Genomic DNA, 7,596 nt, shown 5'->3' on the forward strand with positions numbered 1-7,596 from the left:
AGATGTTTCCATAACTAATCTGGCTGCCATATTTTGAACCAGCTGGAGTTTTCAAAATTGGTACAAAGGTAGCCCAATGTAAAGCACATTGCAGAAATCCAACCTTGTGGTTAACAGTGCATGCACTATCATCTTCAGGTCCTCCAAATCTGGAAAGGGCACAGCTGACGGATCAGGTGAAGCTGATAGTAATCTACCTGGGCTCACATTTGAAAAGACAGATCCAGGAGCACTCTCGAGCTAAGAACACAGTCTTTCAGGGGGAGTGTAAACCCATCCAGAACTGGTTGACACACCTCCATCCCCAAATTAGGGCCTTGGTGGCAAGCACTGTTTTGTCTGGATTCAGTTTCAATTTATTTTTCCCCATCTAGCCCATTATCTACTCCAGACATTCATTCAGAGGAGACACACTATCCCTAGCTGAAGCTGTTTTTGAATGCATGGAGAAATATATCTGGCTATATTTCATAACACCCCACCCCATGCCTACGGATGGTATCGCCTAGTAGCTTCATGTATATATTAAAGAGCACCTTGTGGGATGTCACATAACAGCTCCTTTTTTGAGGAGTAGCTACCCCCAAGCACCACCATCTAGAACCTACCTGAGAGATATGGCCAGAACCACTGCAACACAGTGCCTCCGATTCCAAGCCCCTCCAAGTATTCTAGAAGGATACCATAGTTTATTATATCGAAGACCGCTGAAAAGTCTAGAAGCAGCAACAGTGAAACAAAGCCCTTATCAGTACTGAGATGCCGATCATCCACTAAAGCAACCATAGCAGTCTCAACTCATGTCCTGCTCTGAAGCCGGTTTGAAATGGGTCAAGGAAGTGTGTGTCATCCAAGACTGCCTGGAGTTAGAGGGCAATTGCCTTCTCAATCACCATGCCCAAAAAAGGAAGGTTAGACTGGTCTTTAATTATTAATGTCCAGGAAATCCAGGGAGGGCTTCTTCAGCAGTGGTCTAACTACAGTAGAGTCTCACTTATCCAACGTAAACGGGCCGGCAGAACGTTGGATAAGTGAATATGTTGGATAATAAGGAGAGATTAAGGAAAAGCCTATTTAACATTAAATTAGGTTATGATTTTACAAATTAAGCACCAAAACATCATGTTATACAACAAATTTGACAGAAAAAGTAGTTCAATACGCAGTAAGGTTATGTAGTAATTACTGTATTTACGAATTTAGCACCAAAATATCACGATGTATTGAAAACATTGACTACAAAAATGCGTTGGATAATCCAGAACGTTGGATAAGCGAGTGTTGGATAAGTGAGACTCTACTGTACTGCTTTTTAAAAACAAGATGGAAAATTCCCCTCCCTGAGAGATATATAAATGATTTGATGTATTAGAGATCAAATTGCGTCTCTTCCCTGGATGACCAGCCAAGAGGGATAGGGATCATTTGTCCCAGCAGCTTGTCCACATCAGCAGTACTCACCAATTGAAACTGATCCAGTGTAATACCACTCACAGAGCAGCTGGACACCTTGTTGCTGGACTCTACTCTAAGGATGGAATCTAAGATGGCTCTTATGCGAGATATTTTATTTGCAAACTGGTCGTTAAAAGCATCACAGTGAGCTACTGAAGATTCTAGCAATGGATTCGGAGAGGAGGACAACTGGGTAAAGCTTTTCATCACTCTGAATAGTTCATCTGGACATGAATCTGCAGACACAATGTGTGCAGAGAAGAAAGCTTTCTCTGCTGCACGTATTGCCACCTTATAGAAGTGAAGTGTCCTCTATAATAGTGTCTTGTCATGTAAATATCGAGTTTTCCACCATCTGCACTCTAGTTGTCATGCTTCCCATTTCAACAAACATGCAGACTCAGGGCCATTGCTTCCTTTATTGAGTTTATCCACTTGTAATGTGGTTTTCCTCCTGTCCTACTGCTACTACTTTACTAAGCACTATTGTCTTTTCTACTGAGTAGTGTTTCCTCATGATACAATACTATCAGTTTAGTAATTTTGGCATCTAAGGAAACCTGAGGCCCATTTATTTGTTTCTGTAGCAATATACTGTATCTCTATAACTCTTTTCCAGCAACACATTTCAAATGAGTAGATTTTCATCCTATCAGCTTTCTTAATTGTCTAGTTTTCATAACTGTACATAGAAATTGGAACTATGATGGCATGGACAATGTTGACTTTATTATTAGATTATAAAATATATGTTTTAAGTTGAGGATCTTGTCTAGTTTTTTCATATATGCCTTTCCAGTTCTTATGAGTCTTCTTCTGAATCTATTGACTTCATTACATGCAATAAAAACAGTATTTCTACACATTTAAGAAACTGCAACCAACAGAGCCCATCACATGATGCAAGAGGGAGGAGCCGAGATGGGCAGTATTTATTCCTTTCTTCTACCATTACTGTTTTGGAACTGAGGAGGAAGAAATGGTAATTTATATCTCTTTTTAAACTTAAAATAAATACACTTAGTATTTGAATTGAGAGCTATCTGTACTTATAAAGAGAAACCATGATATCCAAAGAAAACAGGGGAGGAGACAGTGGGAGGAGAACTATGTCTCCCATGTGATGAGAATGCAAACTGATAATTAGACAAGAAACCATGTGATGGGGATAGGAAAATCGTTGATTTAATTTTCAAACAGGGCTTTGCAAAGCTTAAGGGAAAAACAATAACCACAAATGCTTTACTTATCATGTGGGATTAAGTCATATTACTAGAAATATATATAACTGTACACTTACTATCAAGTTGTGCTCACTTCCTTCTCATCTCATTTTCATTCAACTTATTTGTGCTCCACATGACTTACAAAAATACTGGCAGAGGCTTGATGTCAAGGAATAAAGATACTGAAATTGCAAAACAAAACTACAGCAGAACTTCAACTTAAGAGAGTCCCAACTTCAGAGCATTTTGAGTTAAGAGCTGTCACTCAGCCTGGGTTTTGCTTTGACATAAGAACAGCGTTTTGTATTAAGAGCTAGCTACAGAGGAAGTGCTGGTGCAAGGGCTTTAGGGCTTTAGGGCTTCAAGGGAGCAGCCTCCGTTCCTCATGCCTCCATGGTTCATGCCTCCGTGCCTCATGCTCTTGTCCACTTTGGGAGATTACTGTTGGCTTTGCTCTTCTCTGCTTTGAGAAACTTTGGGTTAGTTGATTTTGTATGGTTTTTATTCCTGGTATGTTTGAAAGAGAGGGAGAGAAAGCAAAGGAGGGAGGGAGGCTGGAATGAGTACAGTATGAAAAAAAAATGATACTTCTGCCTCTTTGTTTTGTGCTTTCTTGCCATAACTTTGTGCTTCTACCATTTTAAAGTTGATCTTTCTTTTTTATTGTTCCATGTTAATATGTATGTGACCACATGGACCAGTCCACGCCAGAACTCCCTGTCGGCTGTCACTGCCCACAGTTCCTTCAAGGTCAAGCCAGTCACTTCAAGGATACCGTCCATCCATCTTGCCCTTGCTCGGCCTCTCTTCCTTTTTCCTTCCATTTTCCCCAACATCGTGATCTTTTCCAAGCTTTCCTGTCTCCTCATGATGTGGCCAAAATACTTCAGCTTTGCCTCTAATAGCCTTCCCTCCAGTGAGCAGCTGGGCATTATTTCCTGGAGGATGGACTGGTTGGATATTCTTGCAGTCCAAGGCACTCTCAGGATTTTCCTCCAGCACCAGAGTTCAAAAGCGTAGAATGGATTAATAGCATTTCAATCATTTCAATGGGAAATTTGCTTTAAGATCATTGTTTTGAGTTAAGAGCACAGCCGTGGAATTAATTAAACTCTTAAATCAAGCTATCTTTGTATAAAAATGAACAATATAATCTCACAAAATTTCCTCCTGCTTAAAAACCCATTTCCAGCCATCACAAGCATCAGCAAAATAGAACTTTCCTTTTTTTTCTTGAGTAGCTAATGACAATATTTAGCATTTTTATAGCTCAATATCAAACTTTGTGGGTGCTTTAATTTATGTTACATGGTATAGATCTATAGAAATTAAACAGATTTGTCAAGACTGTAAATCTGAACTATTTAGGTTCACTCATCTTGAGAAAAGTTAGTCGATCCATTTTTAATGAACAATTTTTTCCAGCATGCTAATGAGACTAACATTACAATTTAGAAACACTTTGGAATAATGTTTCAGTCTGTTGCTCACACTTAAAATTTTGATATTTATTTGTTGTAGGTTTAAAATAGCAATTTGTACTATTTTTAGTCTTGTGAGACATTTTGCATCTCGTTTAAGACAAAAAAACAGAATAATAATGGAAAATGATAAATATTTGGCTTTTAGTACTTTGTTGCACAAAGCCACTATTCCATGGTTGTCGTATGATCACAAATAGGGCCACATATTAGCATGAGCACCCTCATTGCCGCACCTCAATTTATGCAATTGCACCAATTTGCCAAATAATATGGAGAAACCTATATTTTCTTTTACTAAAGTCTCTTATAATTAGTTATTCAAAAAGACTCAATCCAGTGGCAAGATCTGAATCTTTTTCTTTTTTTTTTGTACTATAGTTCCTAGCATCCTCAGCCAGTGGCTTCACTAACTGAAAGATTCAGAGAATTATAACATAAAGAAATCTTCCAGAGCTCTGGAAAAAATATGGCTATGCCAACTTGGAGGGGTAATTCTGAGATGAGAAACAGCCAGAGGGGAAAAGGTTAAGCAGGCTCTGTCTATCAGTTCTCCACTCACGACTGCATCAGCCTAAGGCTGTTTTTGGATTTCAAAAGAAGTAGAGGGGGAAATACAGCTTCAGTGTAAAAGGATCATTTAGAAAGCATGGTGACCTAAGTTAGATACAAGAATAAACTTTTTCAAGGCTGCTCTCCTATGTACTCCTTCTATGGAATAAGTCTCATTGATCTCAATGGGACTGACATCTGAGCAAAAATGCATAGAATTGCCTGATTTATTAATTTTTCCATGGAGTTCACGGTAAGGGAGTTCTATACCCTTAAAGATCAAGCTGTAGGAAGAAGGAAATTAGTTAGCAATCTCAAGGGCAAAGTTTAAAAAAGAGAAAGAGGGAGAGGGAGAGAGTTAAATCCACGCATTCTGCCTCTAGCTATTTAAGAGTACCATATTAAAGGAGCAGATGGTGGCTATACCACTGCACAAAATAAAATATAATCAAAGAATAAATCCCAAACTGTTAAGAAAAAAAGATGTAGGCTTATTAGAGAATAAGAAAAACATGCTTTTAAAAAACAGAATAATAGTTTTCGATAAGAGAAAGATATATCAAGAAAAATAGTATTGCTCAGTGTTTGATATGTAATGCTTTCATTATTTGGTATCCACAGGTTGAAGAGACTTGTTGGAGAGTAATTCTAGGAAAGGACAGAGTGCAAAGATCAGGATGAACTGTTCGGACTAATGCTAAAACATCACATAAACAGCTCCAGATACCTGAACTGCAACTGCTTTGATGCTCCTGAGGAAGGAAGTTTCCTAGGAAATAAAAGTACATTGATTACACAGCTATTGATTTCCTTAGTGTTGTTGTTGTTGTTGTTGTTGTTGTTGTGTTGTTGTTGTTTGCCTGCAACCTTAAGGTAAACCTATCACAGGGTTTTCTGAGACTAGGAGTGTGTGAATCATCCAAGGCCACCCAATGGTTTCAATGGCCAAGCAGGGAGTTGAACTCTGATCTCCAGAGATGTAGTCCAATGCTTAAACCATTATGCCCTGGTGGGTATTTATTGGATTTATAGCCCACCTATTCCCCAGAACTGGAATCTAAGGCTCTTTAAAATATTGAAACATGTACAGATACAAAACACTCCTGTACTACGACCAGAGTGAAAGGAAAACTAGTAGAAAAGCAATCCAGCTCCCTTAACTATTACTTCTCCTTCGGAAAATATTAGTCAGTGTAAAGTGCTCTCAGGAGACAATTTTGTTCCTAATGTACCTCACTCTCAATCTCGGCACAGGAAAAATACATGGAAAAGTCTAACTTTCTTTTTAAAATGAGCCTCTGTTTAATCCTTCAGTAGTCACTTTTGTGAGGTCAACACAATATAGGTTAGAATGTGTGAGTATCTAACCTTTAAATGGCCAAGAATCCCACATGGAAGCCTTTGGGACCACACATTTTCATAGAATAATAGAGAACTGGAAGAGACCACAAGGACTATCCAGTCCAGCCCAATACTACCATGCAGGAATATACAATCTATGCACTCCTAATGACTATCCAGCCCCTGTTTTAAACCTCCAGGGAAGGAGACTCCACACTCAGAGGTAGAATATTCCACTGTCAAACAGCTCTTACATTAGGTAGTTCTTATTCATGTTTAGGTGGAATCTGAAACATCCTCCTAGTCCCTTCTCTCCAGGATGAAAGATGTTGTAACCCGCCTTGAGCCACAAGGAGAGGTGGTTAAGAAATAAAATTATTATTATTATAATTATTTTTATTATGAAAAATTAAAGAGCATTGAATTACATATGGAAATATTCATCCTGAATATAAATTCCTAGTAACATTTTATGAAGTCTCCAATGATGCCCTCTTTTAGATCCATATCTTTACACATAACTCTGTACAGGCTTTGAAATTCAAAATTCAATTCAGCAATGCAATGTGTACTAGTCGGGTTTTTATTTAAAATGACAAAGTAGCAATTTGGAGGAGGGTCTTCAAAGCAGTTTCCCTTTCCCCCTAGCAATCTTGACCACTTTTGGAGGCACAGGAGCAAGGTTGAAGCCTTTAACATACATACCTCTCCAGAACCCACAGCCTTTCACCCTACTGAGGCACGCGTATAAGCATGCAAATGTAGAATCCACACCCCCTAAACACCACTGGATGCATCTCTCAGGAACAAAACATTTTTGCACACCTATTTTTATGGCCTCATCAGATGGGCATAGAATCAGTGGCATGCTCCACTTCACCTTCCCTTTAAACATGGAGCCCGTTGGCCCCCATTACACAATGCACAGGTTCTTCCATGCTTAAAGGGAAGGCAGAGTGAGGCATGCTGCCATTGTGGCAACACAGGAGGCTTCCCATATTCCGCCAGGAACAATGCGGAGAAGCCAGGTGGTCAACGCTTTCCCTGTGGAATGGTCGGGTGCTGTCGGGAGAGAGACAATGTGTTCCCCATGCCTTCCAACATGCACCACTGGAATCAGTGGAATTTGGGATGAGGTCATTTGTGATCATTCTGAATCAACAATGTCTTTCTCTTTTACCATACCAAGAAAACAACATCTTCCATTTTCCATACCAAAGACATTCCCTATGATCATATTTTTCATACGTGTTTTATCTTGATTCAGTATCAGTCTTTCTCTCTTGCTTTGTTCACAAAAAGACCAATCAGATTCACATAATCCTTCATTTCACATAGTTCAAAAGCCAAGCTTGTTTCTGTATATGTTGAACTTGAGCTGCCTGGCTCTATTTATTTGTTTTTCTTTCTTTTATTCCGCTGAAATGCTGCCTCGGTTGCAACAGAATGTTCTTTATTGAGATTCATATGCCTGATTGGTGCATTTGCTGTTAATTGTTCTGAAGCCTTATGTTGTCTGAAAAATATTAAGATCATGCTTT

At 38.9% G+C, this 7,596-nt stretch overlaps 1 long non-coding RNA gene across 1 annotated transcript; it reads left to right on the forward strand.

The window, feature by feature from the left end:
* The first annotated feature begins 394 nt into the window (after positions 1–394).
* Positions 395–5,510, forward strand: LOC134298895 (uncharacterized). Its single transcript, XR_010006011.1, has 2 exons — positions 395–911; positions 5,336–5,510. It is a non-coding gene; the product is annotated as an uncharacterized LOC134298895 (long non-coding RNA).
* The last annotated feature ends 2,086 nt before the right edge of the window (positions 5,511–7,596 follow it).

This window comes from Anolis carolinensis, chromosome 4, assembly GCF_035594765.1.
Source record: "Anolis carolinensis isolate JA03-04 chromosome 4, rAnoCar3.1.pri, whole genome shotgun sequence".
Taxonomy (NCBI): domain Eukaryota; kingdom Metazoa; phylum Chordata; class Lepidosauria; order Squamata; family Dactyloidae; genus Anolis; species Anolis carolinensis.